Source organism: Rosa chinensis, chromosome 5 (genome assembly GCF_002994745.2).
Source record: "Rosa chinensis cultivar Old Blush chromosome 5, RchiOBHm-V2, whole genome shotgun sequence".
NCBI classification, from domain to species: domain Eukaryota; kingdom Viridiplantae; phylum Streptophyta; class Magnoliopsida; order Rosales; family Rosaceae; genus Rosa; species Rosa chinensis.
Genome location: NC_037092.1, coordinates 13,500,190 through 13,524,759, shown reverse-complemented (window position 1 = coordinate 13,524,759; position 24,570 = coordinate 13,500,190). Strand labels below are relative to the sequence as shown.

The 24,570-nt window shown below is 38.7% G+C and overlaps 2 long non-coding RNA genes across 3 annotated transcripts; both read left to right on the top strand.

The window, feature by feature from the left end:
• On the top strand, positions 1-1,928 carry LOC112166667. The gene is made up of 3 exons (XR_002923375.2): positions 1-453; positions 882-965; positions 1,536-1,928. It is a non-coding gene; the product is annotated as an uncharacterized LOC112166667 (long non-coding RNA).
• Positions 1,929-17,747: 15,819 nt separating this feature from the next.
• Positions 17,748-19,456, top strand: LOC112167206. 2 transcript variants are annotated; one of them, XR_005800241.1, is made up of 5 exons: positions 17,748-17,909; positions 18,007-18,089; positions 18,378-18,577; positions 18,673-18,797; positions 18,874-19,456. It is a non-coding gene; the product is annotated as an uncharacterized LOC112167206 (long non-coding RNA). The 2 variants fall into 2 exon arrangements; XR_002923646.2 differs by having other exon boundaries at positions 17,749-17,909; positions 18,889-19,456.
• The last annotated feature ends 5,114 nt before the right edge of the window (positions 19,457-24,570 follow it).

Sequence of the window (24,570 nt, the reverse complement as noted above, 5' to 3'; positions counted from 1 at the left end):
CATCTTTCTCTCAATCAATTTCAGATAATAATCCCCCCCTCTTAACTGACCTCAACGCCATGGCTCGACGATCAGTAGTGATCCTCCGACCTCCACCACCTCCTAACAAAGCCCCGATAGGTCACCTGCATGCCTTGACCCGGCGATAGAGCTCCACGTGTGGTATGATCTCTGGTGACGGAATCGAATCGCTTGTCACGAACGCCATCACGCCTCTTGAATTCTTGCTCCGACGACGCAAAGGCAATCTTCACTGCTATGATTGTCAAAGGCAAGCTCGGGCGAGCATAAATGGCTATAGATCGGGCGAGCTCGGGGCTCCAATACCCTGAGCGGTTCTACGTGGCGGCCTCCTACGCCAGTTTCGACGGATCTCCTCACTCCTCCTCTAAAGCCGTTCGCGCCAAGTTCAACTCTGAGTCCGCTCTCATCCTCTACGCTCTCTATAAGCAGGTACTACTCGATCGCAATTGCATTAGAAATGTCAATGTGGACTGTAATGTGATCCTAATTCTGTTAATTTTGGCTTCAAAAATTGGTTGTGTGGTGGTTTTGACTTGTGTTGTGGATTACTATTAAGATTACTGAGAATTTATGAACTATTAAGATTACTGAGAATTTATGAAGGATCTGGTCTTAGCATAATGAAATAACATCACAGCATTAAGTACCTGGGCATGTTTCATGTTTTTTTTTTTTTTTGAAAACTTGCATGTTTCAATGTTTCATGTATTGACGATGTGCACATGCACACACGGATGTATGGCTACTGCTTTGCAATTGAGATTTGTTGAATTGTACCTAATATAGTAATATGTGATACTTACAGTTTAAATGTTGTGGTGTTTTTATTCAAAAACTGATCTTGTTGATGCTTACAGTTTACATGGTTGGTCAAGGATCGGCTCAAGTGCCAAGGGAAAATGGATTTTTCCTAAAAGGTCAAGGATTGGCTCACTTGTGAGGTGGGGATTCTTGATGTTGCTTTTATTTTCTTTGAATTTATGTATCCAGAAACATGAGTGATGTTTGGATTAAGGGTGTGTGGGCAAGACGATGCCATATGTGGCTCGAGGGGAAATACTTTTATGAGGAAAACCACTCTTTTTTGGAATTTTGCATCAAAGATTGATGCCTTTCAGGTTTTGATCTGGGTTTATGTTTGTTAATGCTGCCTTAGACTCCATTAGTTCCTACCTGTTATCCATGTATACCCATATGTGTTTCTTCCTGTGAGAGTGAATCTTCTGGACCATAAATGCAATGAAGCCATATATCTTTCCTTTTAAATTTTCTGGAAATTTAGAAAGCTGTAGAGCTTCATCTAGTATGTAGCCCTAATAATAACTTTGTATTAAAACCCACATATGCAGTGCTAGATACACAGCCTTCTGTAGTTGGAACCTGGAAACTAATACTAGGGTGACTATAAGGGAATTGAGGGCTAACTGTGTGAATAGTATGATTTGCTACTAGTAGAAAATGATGTTCAGTTAGGTCTGGGTTACACTGAAATGCTCGTCATTCTTTTGCAGATGGTATATATCAGAAATTTCTGGAGCTGAAACCAAGAATGCCTCGTGGAATTTTTTGTATAAATTGTATGATGCACAAGTTGTTCTTTATCATTCAGGAGTACAACAAGATGTTGAAGCCAAGCCATGTGTCCCAATAGTTTATTAATAGATAAAATGTCGTTTTTCTTTACTGACTATAGAGCTCAATTTTGCATCTGGGTTTCTGTTTACTTTTCTCTACTTATCGTGCTTGCTTTTCATGGCAAATGTATTCTCCATAGAGCAATGCTTGCTCGCACAGCTAGTCTTTCTTATTTAATTATTTTATGATAGTTATGCGACTGTCAAAATACATGACTTTGACCTTGGATCATGCTCATTTGATCAGTTTGTAATAGAAATATCAGCTAATGTATTTGTTTTTGATAGTATACCAAACAACTGTCATCGCAACTTGGCTAGTGACATGATTAGTGACTTTATCGATGACTTGAGGTTAACAATAACTTGGCCAGTAACATAGCCAGTGACATGGTCAGAAACTTGGCCAAGAATTGACAGCGACATGAATAGGAATTAACAATGACATGGTCAGAGACGTGTAAAACAGTAACCAGTAACTTGGCCAGCTAGTGATCTGGCAATTGAAGTCACAGGCCAAGTCAATGACAACGACAGTGACATGATTAGTTACATGGTCAGTCACATACATTGTAAGTGACATGATCAGTTACATGGTCAGTTACATGATCAGTTACATAATCTGTGATATGAGGTTAACACAAGTTGCGAAGGATTTGGCCTTTTCCAGTGACTTCTCTGGCCAATGACTTGTTTAGCGACCTAGCCAGTGACCCCACTGGCTAGTTTCATTATATGATCTTATAAAGTATGTATATGAACTAGCAACACTTCCATTTTAGTAAAGCATACAACCTAAACAGCATCACACACATTCATTATCTCCATATAAATGGCTATGTTACTATTCATGTCACTGTATCAATTACTGGCCAAGTCATTAGCTAAGTCACTGTCAATCTCTGGCCAAGTCACAGTTACTTGGTTAGTGACATGGTCAGTTACTTAGTTAGTGACATGCGATTAACAGTGACTTGGCTATTAACTTGTGACTTGCCTACTGACAGTTACTTGATTAATGACATGGTCAGTTACTTAGTTAGTGACATGTGATTAACAGTGACTTGACTATTAACTTGTGACTTGGCTACTGACAGTTACTTGGTTAGTGACATGTGATTAATAGTGACTTGGCTATTAACTTGTGACTTGGCTACTGACAGTTACTTGGTTAGTGACATGGTCAGTTACTTGGTTAGTGACATGTGATTAACAGTGACTTGGCTATTAACTTGTGACTTGGCTACTGACAGTTACTTGGTTAGTGACATGGTCAGTTACTTGGTTAGTGACATGTGATTAACAGTGACTTGGCTATTAACTTGTGACTTGGCTACTGATAGTTACTTGGTTTGTGACATGGTCAGTTACTTGGTTAGTGACATGTGATTAACAGTGACTTGCCTATTAACTTATGACTTGGCTACTGACAGTTACTTGGTTAGTGACATGGTCAGTTACTTGGTTAGTGACATGGTCAGTTACTTAGTTAGTGACATGTGATTAACAGTGACTTGGCTATTAACTTGTGACTTGACTACTGATAGTTACTTGGTTAGTGACATGGTCAGTGACATGTGATTAACAGTGACTTGGCTAATAACTTGTGACTTGGCTACTGACAGTTACTTGGTTAGTGACATGGTCAGTTACTTAGTTAGTGACATAGTCAGTTACTTAGTTAGTGACATGTGATTAACAGTGACTTGACTATTAACTTGTGACTTGGCTACTAACAGTTACTTGGTTAGTGACATGATCAATTACTTGGTTAGTGACATGGTCGGTTACTTAGTTAGTCACATGTGATTAACAGTGACTTGGCTATTAACTTATGACTTGGCTACTGACAGTTACTTGGTTAGTGACATTGTCAGTGACATGGTCAGTTACTTAGTTAGTGAGTAATTAATTGTGACTTGAGGTTAACAGTGACTTGGCCAGTGACCTCACTAACTAGGGATTTGGTCTAGACAATGATTTCACTGACCAGGGATTGACATTGACATGTTCATGAATGTGACATGGCCAGTAACTTGGCCACTGACATAGCCAGTGATATGATCTCAAAGAGAAACTAGTCAAAAATCCAAGCCAGGATAAAGGTGAACAAAGAAACTCGAAAAATATTGAAAATCGCAAACCTTAATTCTCCCCATAAATTATTTTACAGAAAACTAATACACTGACACAGTTTTCAAGCAGCTGAGATAACCAGATGGAGCAGAATTAACTTTGCAATTACCCCATCTGTTGTTCATATGAAATTCTAAAACTCTATAACATGCCTCCAAATCAAATGAACTAGTGTCAGAGCTTTACAGTCAAAGCTGGGGTTGAGGTAGAATGGATCAACAAAAAAGATGGAGGAAGACAATGTTTTTGTCTAGAACTTCTACTTCCATAACCGGGTGCACAATTACATGAATGACTTCTCGATTTCTTCTTATCTCCATAAGTTCCTCCATCTGATCTTACTTGCCAAACCTTAGTTTCGTTCAGGCCAGTCAGAAGAACACAATTGCAGAACAAACCTAAAGTTCATTGAAAAAACATGAGAAGATTGTTAGGATAGTTATTTCTAGTGAGTAAACAACAAGCACAGTACTTTTTCCATAATTGATCTTCTTGCCGCATAGAAATCCCAAAGGATATACATGACCAAATAACTAACACCACATCTGTATTCAAATTATTCTCCTTTCTATTTTTACTTTTTCAGATTCAGATCTTAGCTACATTATGATGGATTTCTGATTATGTGAGAGATGAGATAACAATGGCAATTCTTGTGGTGGACTACATCATTGTCTACTAAACTGTGCCCTTCACTTCACTTCCACTGTAATTACGTGTCTCCTATCTAAAGAATATAGTGGAGCCAAGCTGCATTAACGGCGTAGTGCCTACAACTTTTATATTCTCAATGGAGCAAGAAAAGAATTACAAGAAATTTCCCTTAGAAGTCCTTTCATCTGGAGCAGGATATAATACCAAGGACCAGTAGAGGCAGCAGACACCTCTGCCTGTCCTACATCCTATTCAATACATCTATCAGGAATGCATTGAACAGAAATGGTTGCAGCTAGTTCAAACCTAACAATTAAATGAATTCGACAGTAGCTACCCTGTGCTTCTAAGGTTCAATTAAACCAAATGGTCAAGGAAGACAATAGAAAAATCACAACAAAATTATGAACAACTATTCAACCTAGGTTGTGCCTCACATTTTATTACAAGGGTGCCAAGCTGGGAATTGGCAGAATAGAAACTAAAGAAAGTGTATTTTGGTCACATATGACAATCTAACCATTTGTTTCATTTCAAAAGAGAGAGACCAAATTAATATGCACTTAAATAGAAAATACGCAGCAATGATAAAACTTCAATGCACAGATGAATCTTTAATTTTACACCAATCTTGTTCGACAGCATGAGCCAAAGCAAATGATGGAAAGCAAATAACAATGTACACACACAAAAGTAGACAAATAAGTATAGACAAATAACGTAAAGAATATCAGTGCATTAATGGGTAACTATTTCCTGGTAATACGCCAAGTATCACCTTTTCATACATGACCTAAGAGTCAAAATTTCTTGACTCAAGCCATGGTCTGTGTGCTCAGTGAACTACTTAAAATCTCTTCCTTAATATATTAGAACCACCTAAATTCTCTCCCTCTAAATAAACCAGCTAGCATTTATTGCTCCATGTCTCCATACAACATGCAAAAATCAACACTGAAGCCGATTTTTGTTGCCTCATCTAATGCATGGAGATCAGGAGTAAGTAAAGTCTAGTAAGATAATCACTTGAACCAGTAAACACTTGGAAGAACAAAGTTGTCAAGTTCCATGCATGTATCAGAGGACTTCAATTAAGCAGAAATTATACAAAACTAAAAGAGGACTTCAGTTTCTGCACACACAGATGCCAAATATATAGCCATAAATTCCCAGACAAGTAGTACAGAGCCACAAATCAAGCCTAGAAAGCCAAACACCAATACAAAGGCATCTAAAAGCAAAACCTATACAGCGATCTAGATGTTGAGAACAAAGCAATAGCAACAAAATCAGAGAAGATCGAATTTGATGGAAAACCAATCAGGAATAAACAGATCATGAAAGTAACTAAGTTAATGACCAAGTCAAGTACGAAAATGAAGCCGAACTTGCCTGATGGTTACTGCACGCTTCAAAGTCAGAGCAAGGCACATAAGTGACTATACTCCCGTTATCCACAATCAGAGCGCACATCTGAGGCGGTGTCCCAATCCACAGCCTCGTCGTTGTGTAGTACCTGATTCCAATTCCAAGTTCCTGAACCTTTAATTCACTACAATTACAAATACCAGGGCTGAAAAAAACTAAGGAGAATTGAGAAGAGAATCAAACCCGTTGATAAGGAGATCATCGTAGAGCCTCATGTGCGCGTTTGGCTCCGATCTCTGGAGACGTCGATCGTCGAAGGCTCGCCGGATTGCTGGCACCGCTTCAAGAACTTGCCCACTGATCCCAAGGACGCGTCGTTCTTCACCATTGACACTCGAGAGAGGAGGTCTGTGTCTTTGTGGAGGAGAAGAAGAATATAGCGAAGTAGAGAGAGAATTGGCTTGAAGGGCAGAATCGGAATCAAAAAAATTAAAAACTGACCTTTTTTAACATCACCTCATTATTAATAAGGACTAAATTAATATTATTAGGAATTCACAATAGACCTTTTTATCAAGTGGGAAACTTAGTGACCTATTTAACATTTCACTCTCTAAAATGACCTTTTCTTTCATTTCCCTAAAAAAAAAAGTATGAAACATAATGCTCCTACAAATACGAAGATTTTTCATTAAAGACTATATATTTCAAAATTTATTATTGTACGACCACGAAGAAAAAAAAATGTATGAAACATAATGATCCTACAAATACCAAGATTAGCATTAAATGTGATTATGCACCTTAAAACATAAAAAAGATGAACTATCCACAAAAAGATTCTACTGTTCAGTTGCTTAAAAGATTGAGCATACGGTGGCATCTATAGAAAACTGTACAATTTAATATAGAGATTAGCTTTAAATAATTATAGAGCATACCTCCCCGGCTATTAAAATTCCAATCAATTCTAGCAACTTTTTTGGCTTTGGGGGACTAGAACATGATGCACTTCTTCCTATGCATACAAGCAAATTCAATGGAAAGGGGAAAACAAAAAGTAAGGCAGTAAACTCAATCATGAATAAAATACATACATCAAAGTATAAAGTCAACTTGAAAATTATCAATACAATACATGTATATAGCAATGTATCTCTTTGCACAACTTAAAAAAATTATCAACTTAGCATACTGAGCAGTTTACTAACTAAGAAATACAACTACAATGTGATATCAGCTTAAATACAGTAGTATTTTGAGTTACCATTTGTCCTCTAGTACCTGATTCTCACTATCAATTCACTTTGATTAAGCAAGTCCATGGTACCCCCAAATTAAGCTCTTAATTCAATAAATTTTACACGAATGTTTCAGACACTACACTGAAAATGGCACTTAGGTGTACATTCTATCTCAATGCTACGCTAGAAATCATACAACCATAAATTCTTAACATTTACTACCACACAATTACCATATCCATAAACTGTAATGCCAAAACTATATCAGAATCAAATTTAGCAAAAACAACATAAGCATAACAATAAAAGCTAAAAACTTCACAGACATACCCAAGAGCAGCAACTTTTGTCTACACATAAACCAATCCACTACAAATAACAAAATCAAATCAACAGCAAAGATTTTGACTAAGATATTGAGAGAATTAGCTTGAGTTGTGCTTCATAAATTACAGAGGCAAAGAGCCAAACAGATAACCATTGAAGAAGAACAAGTAACAAGGCCTCGATCTCCATATGCAAGCCAATCCCACACACATAATTTTCCTTTGTCTACCTATAACTCCAAACAAACTCATATAAATCCATTAAACTGAGCAATTCATCAGCAAGTTTGTCATCTCATACTACACTGCTGGTCGATTATCAAGTTATCAACAATATCAATAAGAAATGATGATTAAAGCTATAGCCTACAACTTTTTTGGTTGAAAAATCAAGGATGCAGTTAGAGAGATACATGTGGCTTTGATGAAGAAGAAGACGAATCTCCGCCGTAGAGGCCGATGCGAAAAAAAAAGAAAAAAAAAGCTCCTCATGCAATTGATTCCTCAAACTCCATCAAATTCACGCTAGATCTCGAAAAGCTCAAAAACGAAACCGGATCTGAGGAACTCCCGAAGCAACTCCCGGAAATACGCGCCGCCGCTACCAAATCTCTCCAAATCCATAGAGCCGATTCAAAGCTCCCGCTCTGGCGAAGAATGCAGAAATGATGTCATAGGGGACCAGACGTACTGGACGCCATGGGAGAGAGAGAGAGAGAGAGAGAGAGAGAGAGAGAGAGAGAGAGAGAGAGAGAGAGCTGCCAGTGACAGCTTTGGTAATTAAACTTAACTTTAGTGGTAGGTTGTTAATAGGTGACCTTAATTATCCTGGGGACATTTGTGGTGATTAGATTGTCATAAGGTACTTTAAAATGACCTATTTTATCATTGTCCATAAATAAACATAATTATGTAAAATTTACAAGGCATGCTGATTCCACAATTTACCGGAGTATGAAATTAAATAAATAAAAGAGAACATACTTGGTTTTGAGAAAACAAAATGATCCTAGTGCACGCTCGTGTTGATGCAGGTAGGGCTGTCAATGGGTCGTGTCGGGTTGGGTTCGTGTCGGGTCAAGGTATTTGTCGTGTCTCAAGAGACAAACCCAAACCCAACCCATTTAATAATCGTGTCAAAAATTTAAACCCAAACCCAACCTATTTATTAAACGGGTTACCCGTTTCCAACCCGCTTAACCCATTTAATAAATAGGTCGTGTAGTGTTAGACAAAATGACCCATTTAAATGTTAACAATACGACCCATTTAACTAAAAAAATGCATAAATTGATTAAATTCGCTAAAAACTCCACAAGACAAAGAATATAAATAATTATATATAATTCATAAATAATTAAATCTAATAACTATAAAGCAAAATATTTCAAATTGTTTAATCCTATGATCAAATACTCCAAACGTCCAAAATTTCAAGAAGAAGTACAACATAATTGGGTTATACGGGTTCACTTCGTGTTGGCGGTTTGACCCGTGGCCGACCCATTTATTAAATGGGTCATGGCGGGTTGACCCACCGCCGACCCGCTTTTTAATCGTGCGGGTTCAACCCGCTTTATTTCGTGCGGGTTTCGAGTCGTGTTATCGGGTCGTGTCAGAATTGACAACCCTAGATGCAGGTGTGCGTAGCAATATTTTTGGGCTTGAGAAAAACTTGGCCTTCTCCCTTTTTTCTTCTTTTCTTTTCTGTTCGAGTAGGCTCAATTGCTTCCTTTATTTTTTCAAGAGGTATAGTGGCATTGAGGGAGGGTCTTGAAGTGTTTGGGGGAGAACCCAGATGATTGGATGTGCTGCGATGGTGGAGAGTGCCGGCGGCAAGGATGAGGAAAAGGAAGAAGAAGATTGAGGCACGTGTGGGTTGGCAGAAGAAGAAAAAGTTTTTTTTCTTTTTTCTTCTAGGGTTTTGGTTTTTTTTTTTTTTTCCTCTTTCTTTCTTGGCTATTGGCTCTGAGCGTGCTGATAACGTGTAAAAGTAAATGAGAATTGGTCTACTCATTTCATTTGATAGTCCTTTTATCTAGGGAGAGAATTACAACGGAAATATCAATTACAATAATGACAGTAAATGCTGATTGAGTTATAATCGCAATTCCTTAATTCTTTTTTCGTCAGTTACTTTGACAAATGCACATAATGTGTTTCTCCTTCAACAAAAATTTAAAAATTTCAAAAGTTAAAAATTTCAAAATTTCAAAGCTTAAGAGTGGGGATGTGAGATAATTAAGCTTTGAAATTAAGTTTTTCAAAATTTCAAAGCTTTGAAATAACCAATCTTTGACTAATCTCTCTCTTCTCTTTGATCTCTTTTTCCCCATAAACTATTATGTTTCTCTCCATTACTTAAATCCATTAATATGTTAAAGGAAAAACAGATTATGTGCCTTCGTCAAAGAGACTGACGGAGAGGGAATCAAGGAATCAGTGATTACCATCAATCAGCACAATTATAGATCAATCAGCATTCAATGCATTTAATGTAATTGATATTTCCGTTGTAATTCTATCCCTATATAAAGGGATTATGTAATGAAATGAGTAGACCAATTCCATTTGCATTTTACTTTTACACGTTATCAGCACGCTAAGAGCAAATAGCCAAGAAAAAAACACACTAGCTCTCTACTTTCTCTCTTTCTCCCGTAAAAAAAAAAAAAAAAAAAAAAAAAAAAAAAATTTGCAGATCGGCCTTCGTCTCCCTCTCAAGCTGGTCTTCACCTCACTGGTCAGACCGACCTCACCTCACCAGCCCTTCACCTCCGCCTCCGTCTACAGCCCAGATCGGCCTCCTGCAAATCCCGCTTGCAGCAGCCTGGCCGTAAGCACCCCACCTTCCATCGCACTGTTGAACCAACCTGCAGTCCCATGTCTGGCCAGACCTCCAGATCCTTCTTCCGGCTTCCTCTTTTCCAGCCCCGGCGATCGCTCACCTGCCCAGCGCCCCTACCCAGCCTCGGCGCACGCTAGCCTCCACTGCAATCCAAGCGAAGGAGGACGAAGAGATAAAAAGAAAAAAAAATAGAAAAGAAAAAAGAGGGGGATCCGGACCAAAGTAAGAGCCGGCCCGAAAGAAGAAAAAAAAGGCCATGCAGCCCAGAAAATAAAGAAACAGACCCCTCGGCCCAGAAAAAAAGAAAAAAAAAAGGCCCTATGGCCCAAATTTGCCAAAAAAAAAAAACAAACAAACAGACCCTGCGTCCCAAGAAAAAAAAAGAAAAAAAAAGCTAGTAGGCTAGAAAAAAAGAGAAAAGTAAAGAAAAAAAAATAAGGCTATGAAGAGACGTAGTAGGCCTGCGGCCCAGCAGAAATCAAGAAAAAAAGCAAAGAAAAAAGAAACAGGCCCAGCGGCCCAGAAAAGAAAAAAGCAGGCCAAGAAAAAAAAAAAAAAAGGCCTTGCGGCCCACTGTTGTAAAAAAAAGAAAAGGAGGAATCGGCCCAGTTTTTTTTCTCAAGCTCAAAAACATCGCTACGTACGCCTGCATCAGCACACGCGTGTGTTAGGATTGTTTTATTTTCACGAAACCAAGTATGTTCTCTTTTATTTATTTTCATACTATGGTATATTTTATTATTTATAATTAGAACTTTTAAGCATGTTTTGTTATTTATGTTTAAGCATGTTTTAATTATGCTATAGTTTATACTTGATTTTGAACATGCCATATATATCTTGTTATATATTATTTATGCAATTTTGAGCATGTTTTGTAAATTTTTATTTACGCCTATATAATTATTCCTAAGCATGCCTTTATATTATGCTATCGTTAGTATTTTATTTTTTACTCATGATATATTATTGCTAATTATTAAGTGTAGCATATAATTTGTTGTATATGTGTGAAATTTGGGCATGCCCTGTAATTTATTTTTATATATGCTATGTTTTATATGGTTAGTTTTAGAATGCAACATATCAATTCCGTTTTGCCATGATAATGAAAATTCATGCGCATTATCCATACACACTTACTGTGATAAAGCATTTTCACATAACATCGAAAGAAAAAAATGTGACCATTACGAATCTTGGTCTTAAAATCTAATTCATATTTTTGGAAAATAATTCATGTGGATGTCTTTATGACTGTGTAATTTATATATTCCCTCTTGTTTTATGTAGATGGCTGATCCAAGTCGACATGAGTTTGACATTTTGGACTCAGAAGGACTTGAGTACCATTGTTGGGTTTCCGATGTAGAAACTGCCTTTGTGGCAAAAGACTACACCACCACCAGTACCGACCCCAAAGATGATGAACTATCTAATAAGGTGAAAGCAGATGCCTTAATGTTTCTGAGGTGACATATTGATCCTAGCCTACGCTGGGAGTACCTTCAGTTGAAGACACCCAAAGAATTGTGGGATGACCTTAAGGGACATTTTGGGAACATTCAAGATACTTTGCTCCCAAGACTGGCTGTTCAGTGGAATGGAATCCGCTTGCTTAACTATAAAAGGGTCAATGACTTCAACAAGGACATGTTGAGCTTAAAGGCATGTCTCAATTTCTGTGGAAGGGAAATCACAGAAGATGATATGATCTACAAGACTCTTTCCACCTTTCCTACTTCAGCGTTTATGCTAGTGGACAAGTATAGGCTGGAGTATGACAACAAAAGAATCACAACCTTCAATAAGTTGATCAGCCTGCTGCAAGTGGCTGAGAGGCAAAATGAGGATCTCTTGAACAACAATGCTAGGCCCACTTGGACAAAGAAAATTCCCGAGGCTAATTATAGAAAAATAAAAGGTGGAAAGAACTCCAATGCAAAGGGGTTTGGACGTGCTTATCCCTACTCACGTGGCAACAATGCACCACGTGGAAAGGGACGTGGAGGTGATGGAAACAAGGTGCAAAAGGCACCTAAGAACCCTTCAGTCAAACAGGATAGAGTTGGCAATGAACCATGCTATAGGTGTGGAATCATTGGGCATTGGTACAAGAACTGCCAAGCAAGCAACATAGTTGCAGCCACTTACAAGAGATATAGGGATTCTAAAGAACAAGAAACTCACTATATGGAAGAAGGAGGCCATGACCCAGATGTCAACCTCACAATTGCAGACCTCAATGGCAACAAGGAACTTGCTCAGTCAATGGATGCACTAGATTTTGACTGACCTGCTTTATCTATTTATTTTCCAAAGACAGATGTGAAGGCATAATGCCTCATTTCTAATTAGACTATTACTTGGTCTTAAAGTTTATTTCAATAATGGTTTAATGAATTAGATTTATGAATGTAACCTTGATTTGATTATCGTTGGCTTATTAATAAATTTTGAATTTTATTCTGAAGCACTGAATTTATTCAAATTTATTTACTACACATATTTACATGGTTCGAAATTGCACTATAAAGATGTAAAGCAATACATCTAGAAAAAGAAAAAAATTATTTGAATGAGAAGATTATCATTCTATCAAAATAGAAATACTCCAAAGAATATGAGATATGCTCTGTATGCACCATGAGCTAATCGAACCTTGTTAAGATTCAAAGATATTCGTGCCAACGATTATCATGTAGAAACACACTGTGAGAATGGAACTGAATACCTTTATATTACCTCTAATGAATGTGGAAGGAAACGCATTTTAGAGAAACTTATGAGTCAATCTAGTGGACTATACCTCACTACGATTCGGATAATTGAATCCTATACTGTTACCATAATGAAATGTGGGACACTGACTCATACAAGCTTTGGCATGACCGCCTATGGCACCGAGGTCGTGACATGATGATCCGTATTTTAAAGAACTCAAATGGACATCCCTTCTTTCGAGTGAAAAATAAAGTGGGAGAAAAATTCGTCACACTGCAAGGTATAGGTCCTAGTACTGCTCAAATGCAGTCATTGCTTTCTGAAGTGCCAGAAGCACTACATCCCATTATGCCTCATTAACTATTTCAAAGGCACATCACTCATTTTGCAAAACCTGCTCTTTAGCCAAAACAGGATCGAGACCTTCCTATGCTAAAGACACAAAACAAAACATTCCATTCTTACAAATGATACAAAGAGATGTCTGTGGACCTATCCATCCAGAATGCGGACCATTCAAGTACTTTATGGTTTTGGTGGATGCTTCGACAATCTGGTCACATGTCATTTTATTGTCCACAAGAAATGCTGCAAAACTCTTAGCACAGATTATATGTTTAAGGGCTCACCACCCTGATTACCCTATCAAGTCTATAAGGCTTGATAACGCTAGAGAGTTTACATCAAAAGCATTTGATGAATATTGCATGTCTATTGGGATGGAGGTAGAGCATCATGTACCCCATGTGAATACACAAAATGGTCTCGCAAAAACCACCATCCACAGGCTACAGATGGTGGCTAGGGCATTGGTTATGCGCACCAACCTGCCTATATCTGCATGGGGTTATGCAATATTGCACGCAGCTTTACTTATTCGTTTCAGACCCACTACTAGCCAACCATTTTCTGCGTACCAGTTGGTAACTGGATATGAGCCTGACATTTCACACTTACGCATATTTGGTTGCGTAGTATATGTGCCTATTGCGCCCCCACAGCGCATCAAAATGGGTCATCAGAGACGATTAAGTATTTATGTTGGATACGAATCCCCAACAATTATCCACTATTTGGAACCCTTGATAGGCGATCTCTTTACCGCTAGATTTGCGGAATGTCATTTTGATGAGACAGTCTTCCCGTCGTTAGGGGGAGGTAGGAAAAAGGATTTTCCAAGGGAACAACAGGAATTGTCGTGGTTTATCCCCACCTTGTCTCATTTTGATCCCCGCACTTTACAAAGTGAAAGTGAAGTGAAAAGAATAATCGATCTTCAGAACATAGCAGATTTGATGCCTGATGCGTTTACTGATATCGCAAAAGTGACCATATCACATATACCAACTGCAAATGTGCCTGCAAGGTTAGAAGTCCCCAACAAGGGGCACGGTGCCGCAGATGGAGGCACTGCAAGCACACTTAGTGGAGGTGTGGTTGAGGCCGTGGCTCCCCAAAGGAAGAGGTGGAGGTCACTTGGTTCGATTGACACTCACCCAAGGAAGAAGAGGGCGAGTAAGGCACAAACCAATCATCAATGTATAGAATCCCTCTCATGAGATTGTCTCTGATTATAGTTATGTCCATGAATCAATACTAGAGGACGCTCCGATGTTTGAAATGATTCCAGAGAACAAAGAAATCTCAAAGGATTATGAGAGTGCGTATGAGTTGATAGAAAGATCTTCCATACACATTGATGATATATACTGTTGCTCAAGAAATCATAGAGCACGATGATATCGAACCACGCTCTGTTGCAAAATGTCAACAAAGAGCAGATTGGCCTAAATGGAAAGAAGCAATCCAGGCAGAATTAGATTCTCTGACAAAGAGACAGGTATTTGGTCCGGTAGTGCTAACCCTACCAAGTGTAAAGCCTGTAGGATATAAATGGACCTTTGTTAGAAAGTGTAATGAGAAGAATGAAGTCCTAATGTACAAGGCTCGCCTTGTGGCGCAAGGTTTCTCACAATGCCCTGGAATTGACTACGAGGAGACATTCTCTCCCAAAATGGACGTTATAACGTTCCGCTACTTAGTTAGCTTAATAGTTTCCAAAGGACTGGAAATGCAGCTCATAGATGTGGTCACTGCATATCTCTATGAGGATCTAGATTCAGAGATATATATGAAAGTGTCTGATGGCCTTACATTACCCAAGTCAAGTGACTCTAAACCACGGAGTGCGTTTGCAATTAGGTTGAAACGCTCACTTTACTGATTGAAACAATCAGGGCGGATGTGGTATACCCGTCTAAGTGACTACTTGATTGGGAAGGAATATAAGAACGATCAATTATGCCCCTGCATATTCATAAAGAAAACAAGTTCCGGATTTGCAATTGTAGCAGTATATGTCGATGATATGAACATAACAGGTACTCTTGATGAAATAAGAGAAACCGCGAGCTATTTGAAATCCGAATTTGAAATGAAGGATCTTGGGAAAACTCGATTCAGTCTAGGCCTTGAACTAGAACACCGAGTTTGTGGAATACTAATCCACTAGTCTGCGTATGTCCAAAAGTCAGGCAATTTAACATGGACAAAGCGCATCCTATTTGCACTCCCATGATCGGTCGAAGCTTGGATACAAAGAAAGATCCATTTCGTCCAAAGGAAGATGACGAAGAGGTGTTGGGAGCTGAAATTCCCTATCTGAGTGCAATAGGCGCATTATTGTACTTAGCCAAAGGTACTCGACCAAACATTGCATTCTCAGTGAACTTGTTAGCTAGATTTAGCTCAACGCCAACGCAGCGTCATTGGAATAGTATCAAGAACATTTTCCGATACCTAAAAAGAACCATTGACTTGGGACTGTTCTTTCCCTACAGAGAGACAAGAGGGACCGCATATGGAACTGCAATCCCTAAAGGAAATGTTGATGGCGAAAGCGCCACTCCCTACATCGAAACGCCAAATGACGTTTTGGTTGGTTTTGCTGATACTGGGTCCCTCTCTGACCCACATAAAGGTCGTTTCCAAACTGGTTATGTATTTACCATTGGGAACACGGCGATATCTTGGAGATCAACCAAGCAAACCCTTGAGGCTACCTCCTCGAACCACCCAGAGATCATTGCTCTACATGAGGCGGTTCGTGAGTGTATATGGTTAAGAGCTATCATTACACATATTCGAGGGACTAGTGGTTTGAGTTCTACCACTAAAGAGTCTACTTGCATTTATGAAGATAATGCAGCTTGCATCGAACAGATGAAGCTAGGATATATCAAGGGTGATAATACAAAACACATATCGCCAAAGTTTTTCTACAATCAGCAACAACAGGCTCTCCTCAAGATTCAAGTGAATCAAGTAAGGTCTGAGGAGAATATGGCAGATTTGTTCACCAAATTATTGCCTAAGGCCATATTTGAGAAACATGTGGAAAGCATAGGAATGTGAAGATTTTCTAAGCTCCCCTGATTAATGTAAGTATCAGGGGGAGGTGTAGACGTCAGGGGGAGCCTAACACACACATGTCATACTCAAATGTAGAAGGTGCGTTGTGCTCTTTTCCTTCGACCAAGGTTTATTTTTTGTCCCACATGGTTTTTATTGTAACTTGGCAAGGTTTTTAGTGAGGCAACAACTCATGCACCACTTTATCTTTGACTTGGCACAAGGGGGAGTGTTAAAGGAAAAACAGATTATGTGCCTTCGTCAAAGAGACTGACGGAGAGGGAATCAAGGAATCAGTGATTACCATCAATTAGCACAATTATAGATCAATCAGCATTCAATGTATTTAATGTAATTGATATTTCCGTTGTAATTCTATCCCTATATAAAGGGATTATGTAATGAAATGAGTAGACCAATTCCATTTGCATTTTACTTTTACATAATATACAATATTTTGGAGTTTTAGTACCAACACAGATATATCGACAATATGACCCAACAAATATCTAAATGCCACGTACCCAACAAATATCTAACTATTTCCAACAAATCAATTTTGGATGAAAGACAGTTATGCTTCTTATAACAAATGACGTCAAAAGCTATGGTATTAAAAGATAATAATAAAAAAAAAATTTGAAATCATATTTTCCATTTATATCCAGCAGTTCACATACTTCATAGTGTTCATGTAACAACATCATTTTCTTCCAACAAAAATCTTGAACTCAAATTTCATTTTTCATTATAATTACTTCATCTATTAGGTTTAATACGCATAATATAGACAAAGTTGTGAGTGCAATCATGATTTCGGAGGCTTCTAATAAGGTATGCATATTTTTATTTATCATTTAACATTAAAAAAATAAAAAGTTATTTTATACAGTAGTAAATGACCGAAGGAACACTATTTGTAACATTATTTGTTCGGTCAACAAGCACTGAATAAAACTACTTTATTCGGCAAGAAACCACCTAATAAAACCAATTTGTAAAGAAGAAGCTTTTTTTAATGTCAAAGAAAGAAAAAACTTCTGGGTGCCGTTAAAGGTTATCGCGAATAAAGTTTGGGTTTGTTGGGTTCGCAATTTTTTTTAGTCTATATAAGTTTTGCTAAGTTTTATTAAACAAAGGATATTATTGGAAAATTTGCTAGGTATACTGAGAGATTTTATAATCTTGGTGGGTGTAAAAAATTTGCTCGGTACATTTAGAAAAACCTTTATTTTTTATGTACCAAATTATCACGTACCAGTGTTATATGCAGTGGCGGAAGCAAGTGGTAGGCTCTATGGGTTGCAGCCTAGACAATATTTTGGGCCAAAAAACCCTTATGTACATATATATTTACCTTCAGCCCATACCAGCCCAAAGAAAAAAAATTATCTGTAGGTCGCGTACTCCACAGCAGCTCAGTACGTAGGTCAGTGGCTGGCGCTACTTGATTACTCCCACTCCCACTCCCACAAACCACCGCCGGTTATCGCCGTGAACGGTGAACCCACAATCCGATTTGGGGATACCTACCTCACAGGTACAGATACTCTATCTTTCATCTTCAATTCTTACCAATTTGGGGAAATCCCATGAATCTACCTAAATTTCAATTTGTGCAATTCGATGGAGGTTAGTGGCTGACTTGCTGGTGGTTGCTGGCTTGCTTTTGCGTGAGATTGTGTGATTTGGAGAATTGGAGTTGCTGCTGTGATTCTGGGTATTGAGTTTCTTGACTTTTTTTATTCTTGCCGACTTGACCACTATTGTTCTGAATTCCTTCGTATATCCAGTGGCTTTGTGCTCTTCTTGTTTGCTCTATCATTGTCTATACATTAATCAAGCTAAGCACTTCCCCAGATCCCCTAGGTCCCGAAATTTAATTATGAAACCCCTGTACTTTTGAAAAAACTTGTGTGTGCCTTTTCTTGGTTGGTTTTGCTTCAATTTCAATTTCCAACACTGGTAGATTACTGGCTTTCACTAATGGGTTCCTTATTGATTGCAGCATGTTCCTGTGTGTTCTCAGCAAGACTTTGCTTTTGGTAATTCTGTTTTCATGTGGGTAGCTGAGAGCATGTTCAAAGTTTGATTGATCAATTATAGAGTTAGAGAAGTTGAAGGGAGAGTCCAGGTTTGAACTACTTGCCATTTGTGAGTTGGGTGCAGAAGATCATCATATTCCGTGTGGCTAGAAGTCAATTCCAGGTGAGTTACGCGATAGTCATATTGCAGCCTGAACTTTTTAACAAACTCTAATGACTCTTCTTATGGTACTATTGTTTGCGTAACTAACATATTAGGTCATCAATAAAGGCGTGAGGATGAGGCTCTCACTGGGTTTCAAACCACAAAAAAAAAAAAAAAATGGTGTACTTCTAATTAGCCTAGACAAATCTCGGATCCTGGATCCATCACTGGTTATATGGTAATTATATTAATGGAACAATGTTCATAATCAATGCACGTATACACTTTTCAATGATAGTTACCCGACCAAGTAGTTCCACCACTTGCAGGATATAGGAATTGGTTGTTCTTATTCCTTGCTCAGTCGGTCTCTTTCCCCGGTTGATCCGCAATAGACGACGGTGCTACAGAGGGGTTTTACAGAGTTGATCTTAGTTAATTTCAGACGGAGAGCTACGACAGATGTGTCTGTTTAATTATCTTTTTGAATTGAACTGCTATTCTGCACTAGCCTTTGCATCAATTGGGTTGATGCATGCATTTTGTTTTTGGTCTGGCATGCATGCATGGTTGCTGATGATGTATTTAAAGAAGTTACAACTAGCTTATTGCGATGGTAATGCATCAACAAACACCAACCAAAGGATAATTTGATCATCAAATTGCTTCATCATCAAATTGCTTGATCATCGCGTTTCTAGAAGCAATGCAGGTGCCAAATTGCAAAGTGATTATCGGCTGGGAACATTGGTTATTTTTTGTTTTTTCATACATCCATTTATTAATCAAAAAGTTAAAGAAGTTACCCACTGCAAGTTATTCAAGTAAAATAACTCTAAAACCATGCACAACAAAGACTCAAAAAAGAAAAAAAAAAAAGGAAAAAAAAAAAAAAAAGAGGTAATATTTGATCGTATATTTGGGCCGGTGTAACTAATTGGATTCGGGCAGCCAATAGTTATGCCACTCTCCAAATTTTGAATAAAAGAATACAAATCTGAAAAGCAATAATTCAACAAAAGCCCAAATGCTTAGAATTTTTTTTCATTTAAACTAAGCAACAAAACAACTGAAATCACAAATGTTAAAATAGACTGAATCACTAGAGTCAAATATCACATCACCACGTGTTTACATAAACTCGAAAGCATCAAAATACAAATGTAAACGCTCACTAAGAGCATACTACGTACAACAGAACGATAACCAAATAGGTTCTGAACATAACTCTGCTGCAACTACACGCCACGATTTCAACCCTAGTGGTCCTGACCTACATGAATAACCCCTACACCATGGAATAGTGCACCGGGTTGCAAACAACAAACCTGATAAGTTTTTTAAGCTCGTATGAGTAAACTCAAATAAAATGACTCAACCCGCATGCTTGACAATTTCTCAACTCAAGAATAAAATTAAAGCAACCTGAAACCAACTCCACATTTAGTAAGAACCCAAGTCCCTCAATGGACAATAAAAGAAAGAAACCACCCGAAACTCTCTTTTAAAAACGCATACTTATGGGCCTCAAGTAAGCCACGTGTTACCCCAATGCAATACAATAGCAGACAAACTAGAGCTCTAACTGATCATAACCACTCACCCGGCCAAAGGCGTGGTTCCATATATAATTGCCTCTGTCACCACTGTGACACTAGTCTGTAGACTGAAAATATTTAAAAAGTCCCACATGACTCAAAATGTTACTCCAAAACTCAAATACTCTTTCAACACAATAAAATCAACAATTACACCCCTAATTTTAAAGAACTTTTCTCTCTCAAGGGCGCTAGGTTTTCTCGACAATTTTTTTTTTTGCTTCCGTCAAACGGCGCGTCCATTGACTCTGTCGTCGGACGGGCGTTGTTGATGGATGAGAGCGGTTCTATCAATTGGGGCGGTGTCGTTCTGGATCGATGGGATCTGTGGCAGGAGGGAGGAGAGATCGTGGTAGTTCACGGGCTCTGGTTCTGGTCTTGCTTGCCGGGTTTGCCGGAAGGAGAGGCGGTAGGAAACCGGTCTGCCACTGGTTTGGGGGTGAAGAGGGCGGGGGAAGGGGGATCCATGGCTACGATTCGAATCTTGGTTGGTTGGAGATGGGGGTTGCTAGCTTTACTTGTCTGGTTTGGAGCTATGGAGCTTTCCATATCCGATCTGGGTAGGATAGCTGGTGGCGTTGTGTCGTGGGGCAACCGGGTTGGAGAAGTAACAGCGGTGGTGGTCCGATGCAGGCTGTGGTCCGACAGGGAGGGCGTGACGTCGATTGTGGCTGGTTTAGGCATGGGCTGGGCCTTGCTAACGGGCTGTGGTCTCTATACTTCTTGGACTGATGTGTGGGTTTGGGATCATCTCTTGGGCCTGACCTTTGCTGTTTATTTATTTAAAGTTTTTATTTACTTTTGTTGTTTAGTTCTATTGCGCATTTTGCGGGTAATAAGTCCATACATATGTGGTGTATGGCTAGTCGGGCTTTATGCCTGTGTGTGCACTCAAAGTGCCTTGTCTGCTCTAGGTAGGCGGCGAGTTCCTTGCTTCATCAAATGGTCGTTGCCGCCTAGTGGCAGGGTGAAGCTAAGTGTCGTCGGATTTATCATCTGGCGGCAACATAGTAGGAAAGCTGTGCTAAAGTTGGCAATTATGCTACGTTGTAATCGTGTTACATATCAAGTTATCTTTCCGTTATGTCACTGCTATCTCAAAGCAAATAGAGCAGCCAATAGAGCGCTCTTTGCTAGTTGGTGCTTGTTAGAATACAGGTATTGTGTAGAGTTTCCTGATATTATTTCAGGACATACTCTAGTTGCTTATTGTAATCAGGGGTTTAGGCTCAATGTCCTCCCCCTTGTATTCCACAGTTTCATTAATCAAGGCTTGAGGGCAGCTGCACCAGCCCTTCTTTAAAAAAAAAAAAAAATCAACAATTACATGATGTATTGTAATCCCGCAAAGATTAAATGCTCAAAACAACAACCTAAATAAAATCACAATTTATTATGCACATCACAAATGTCACGCCATCAAGATATATATTTCACGTGTATATATATATATATATATATATATATATATATATATATTCGTTGTCATCCACTCAGGAATGCCACTAATACCAACTATATTCCACAATTGCAAAACTTGAGAAACATCATTTTTATAATTAAAATCTCATTTTACTTACATATGAACCGTAGTTGATCAAGTTCATATAATTTAAAACAAATATTTATTTCCAGAAAACAATTTCACAATTTAGCGATTAAACCGAACAATAATGTAACTTGGTTCATAAATGAAACACGTGAGATTTATTCACCTCTAAATCCCGTTGCATCTTTTCTTATAGCCGAGATAAAGTATAGAACACTCTCTGTCAATCACCTAAGTAAAATAAGGTCTTAACTTAGTATACGATTAAAATGAAAGTGGTTACGGTTCGAACCGAGCATTTGAACCCAAAACCGAAGATTTCGTCAATCGAGACAAAACACCATCCGAGACCTCCCAAGGTCTTCGAAACACTGCCAGCGGCACATCTAGTTAGGTTTCTAGGATCAATTTCTCAAAATTATAAGACGATCCAAAAGTCGGATCCTCACGGATAGAAAATCGAGATAACCAAAATTACGTAAATCTAGCATGCTTCAATTTCTCACAATATGATGACCTCATGATATATCAACAAGCTCGTACTGACAAGCAGGTGACAACCATGAAAACAGAACCCAAAAACCTAACCAGATGTGCCGCCAGCAGTGTCTGAGTGTGGCTCCACATACCACTGGCAACCCCCAAATTGGGTCATGAAACCTATGCCAAAATTTTCCCCACAACATGTACATCAACTTTCACAACTAGCACAAAGTCTGAATCAAAGCCATTTGGCCGGAATTTACCTCAAAAAATCCAAGAATCGGTGAAACCTTAGAATTTCAAATCCTCAATTCGACCTCCACACTTCAAATAGTTGCAAGCTGCTTGGAGGGAAGCATCTATGTCTCCTGGGCTTCAAAAGCCCTCAAGAATCTTCGCCAGAGGTGGCAGGAATTGTGAGTTCTGATGGTGACCCCCGAAGCAACACCGCCACCACTTCTCTGCCTTCAGTAACAAGGCTGCCACAGACTTGACGAGGGAGAAGAGGCGAATCGAGTGGTGAGGCCAATGGTGGTCGGACGGTCGAGATATGGCCGGATGAAGTGGATGTGGCGACCCGGAGACCGGATTACCACAGCGCTGCCTCCCCAAGGAACCCTACATCCGCGACACTTAGGGAGTAAGTGTTTTGGGCCTAGAATTCCTCAAAGAGACAAGGCCTTTAGGTTGAAGAACAAGAAATCTATAAGCCCGAATTTTTAGGCTTGTATAGTGGGCTTGGCTCGTAACCACAAAATTACAAATTAGGCGAGGAAGAGGAAAGGAAGGTGGTGTTGTGTTGAGTTTTAGAACCTACGTTATTTTTTTAGTTGTTAGCCCAAGTTTACATTAAGTTCATTGAATGGTAATTTACGTGAGTCTTCTAGGTCTAACCCACTAGAACCTAAACTCAAATGGAGGTTCTAACCCTAGGGTTCCACGTTAGTGGTAAGCAATCACACACATCATCTCATCAACCATACATAACGTTAAAAAAATTTAACGAGATCGAACAAGCCAAATAGAAATAAACTTTAAATAAAACAAATTGTGGCCTCCAAGGATTATCTTCCGTACCCAAGCTTCGACCACAACAGCCTGCAAAACAAACTAAAGTAGGGGTTAGGCTCCAACATCCAGTCATTGCCCTTGCCCGGCCCCATATCTAAGTTTAAAAACATGAGATATCGCTTTGATAAAAAGTAATAGATAAAAACTGGTTTGCGATTCCACGTGATCGTCACCATGTAACTACAATCCCATGGCAGTTGATCTTCTTCCATAACTTCCATCATAACCGTCCATCTAGCCAATCACTTTCCGGAATTCAATTATCACAAGGCTAGAGACAAGGGGAGTATTCAATAACAAGGGTATGGTGCACACTGCTCGCCACCGGTGGCTCAAGGAGGAACAGACCTCTCCATACATCCCCATCAATTGGCAACATATCAATCCAATCAACGCAAACCATTTCAATTGTAAAATAGATAATTTTCAAAACCATGCAAGCGGCCTCATATAAAACATAGTATATGCAAGAAAAGCATAGATAGAGTTAAAGGCATCCCCTACCTGGAACTCGAGCTTTCTCTTGCAACACTTAGCCTCAATGCAACCTTGTAGCAACAACCACTTCACAAGATCCGACCAAGATATCAAGCCTAGACCAAATAAGTGACATTAATCACGGTAAACTAGGCTAGCTATTCACTCTCAATACTCTCCGAAGAAAATATTTCCTTTTACCTAATTACTAACTAATAACGAGACCATTAGGGATCTAAGAGAGAGTTGGTTTTTCAGGAAAAAGTGGCAAAAACACCTTTAGAAGACTAGTTGTCAAAAGCTAGAAACAGAGTTTAAACAGGAACTGGCAAGCGTACTCAAGGAAAAGTGTTCAAAATACTCGAGGTAAATTATTGGGAAAATTTTGGAATGAAGATGGTTTAACAACCAACTCAGTAAGATTGAAATAGTTAGGTAATTTTAAGTGAATCCATGTGAAGGAGAAAGGTTTTAAAGGCTAAAGTAAAACGATGAGCAGATTCTTTCAAGAAATATCAGCTTCTATGCACCTATTTCAAAATTGTATAACTAATTCTAGAAAAATGATTTTGAGGTGATTCAAATTCTGGAAGGTTCATATTTGTGTCTAGTCTATTTCTCTAGAAGGAATCAATCCCAAATTCTTAGCGGTTTAGCACCAGTTTTAAAAAGAATGCAGCTGGGTCAGATTATACTGGAAACTGAAAAACTGCAGAAATTGGTTCTGTTGTGTAAAGCTCTTTGGTACCCAAAATGGCTGGTTAAGTAGATTTTAAGACACCTACAGAAACTATCTAAAGCTTCTAAAGACCTAAACTTTCAGTCATCCTTTA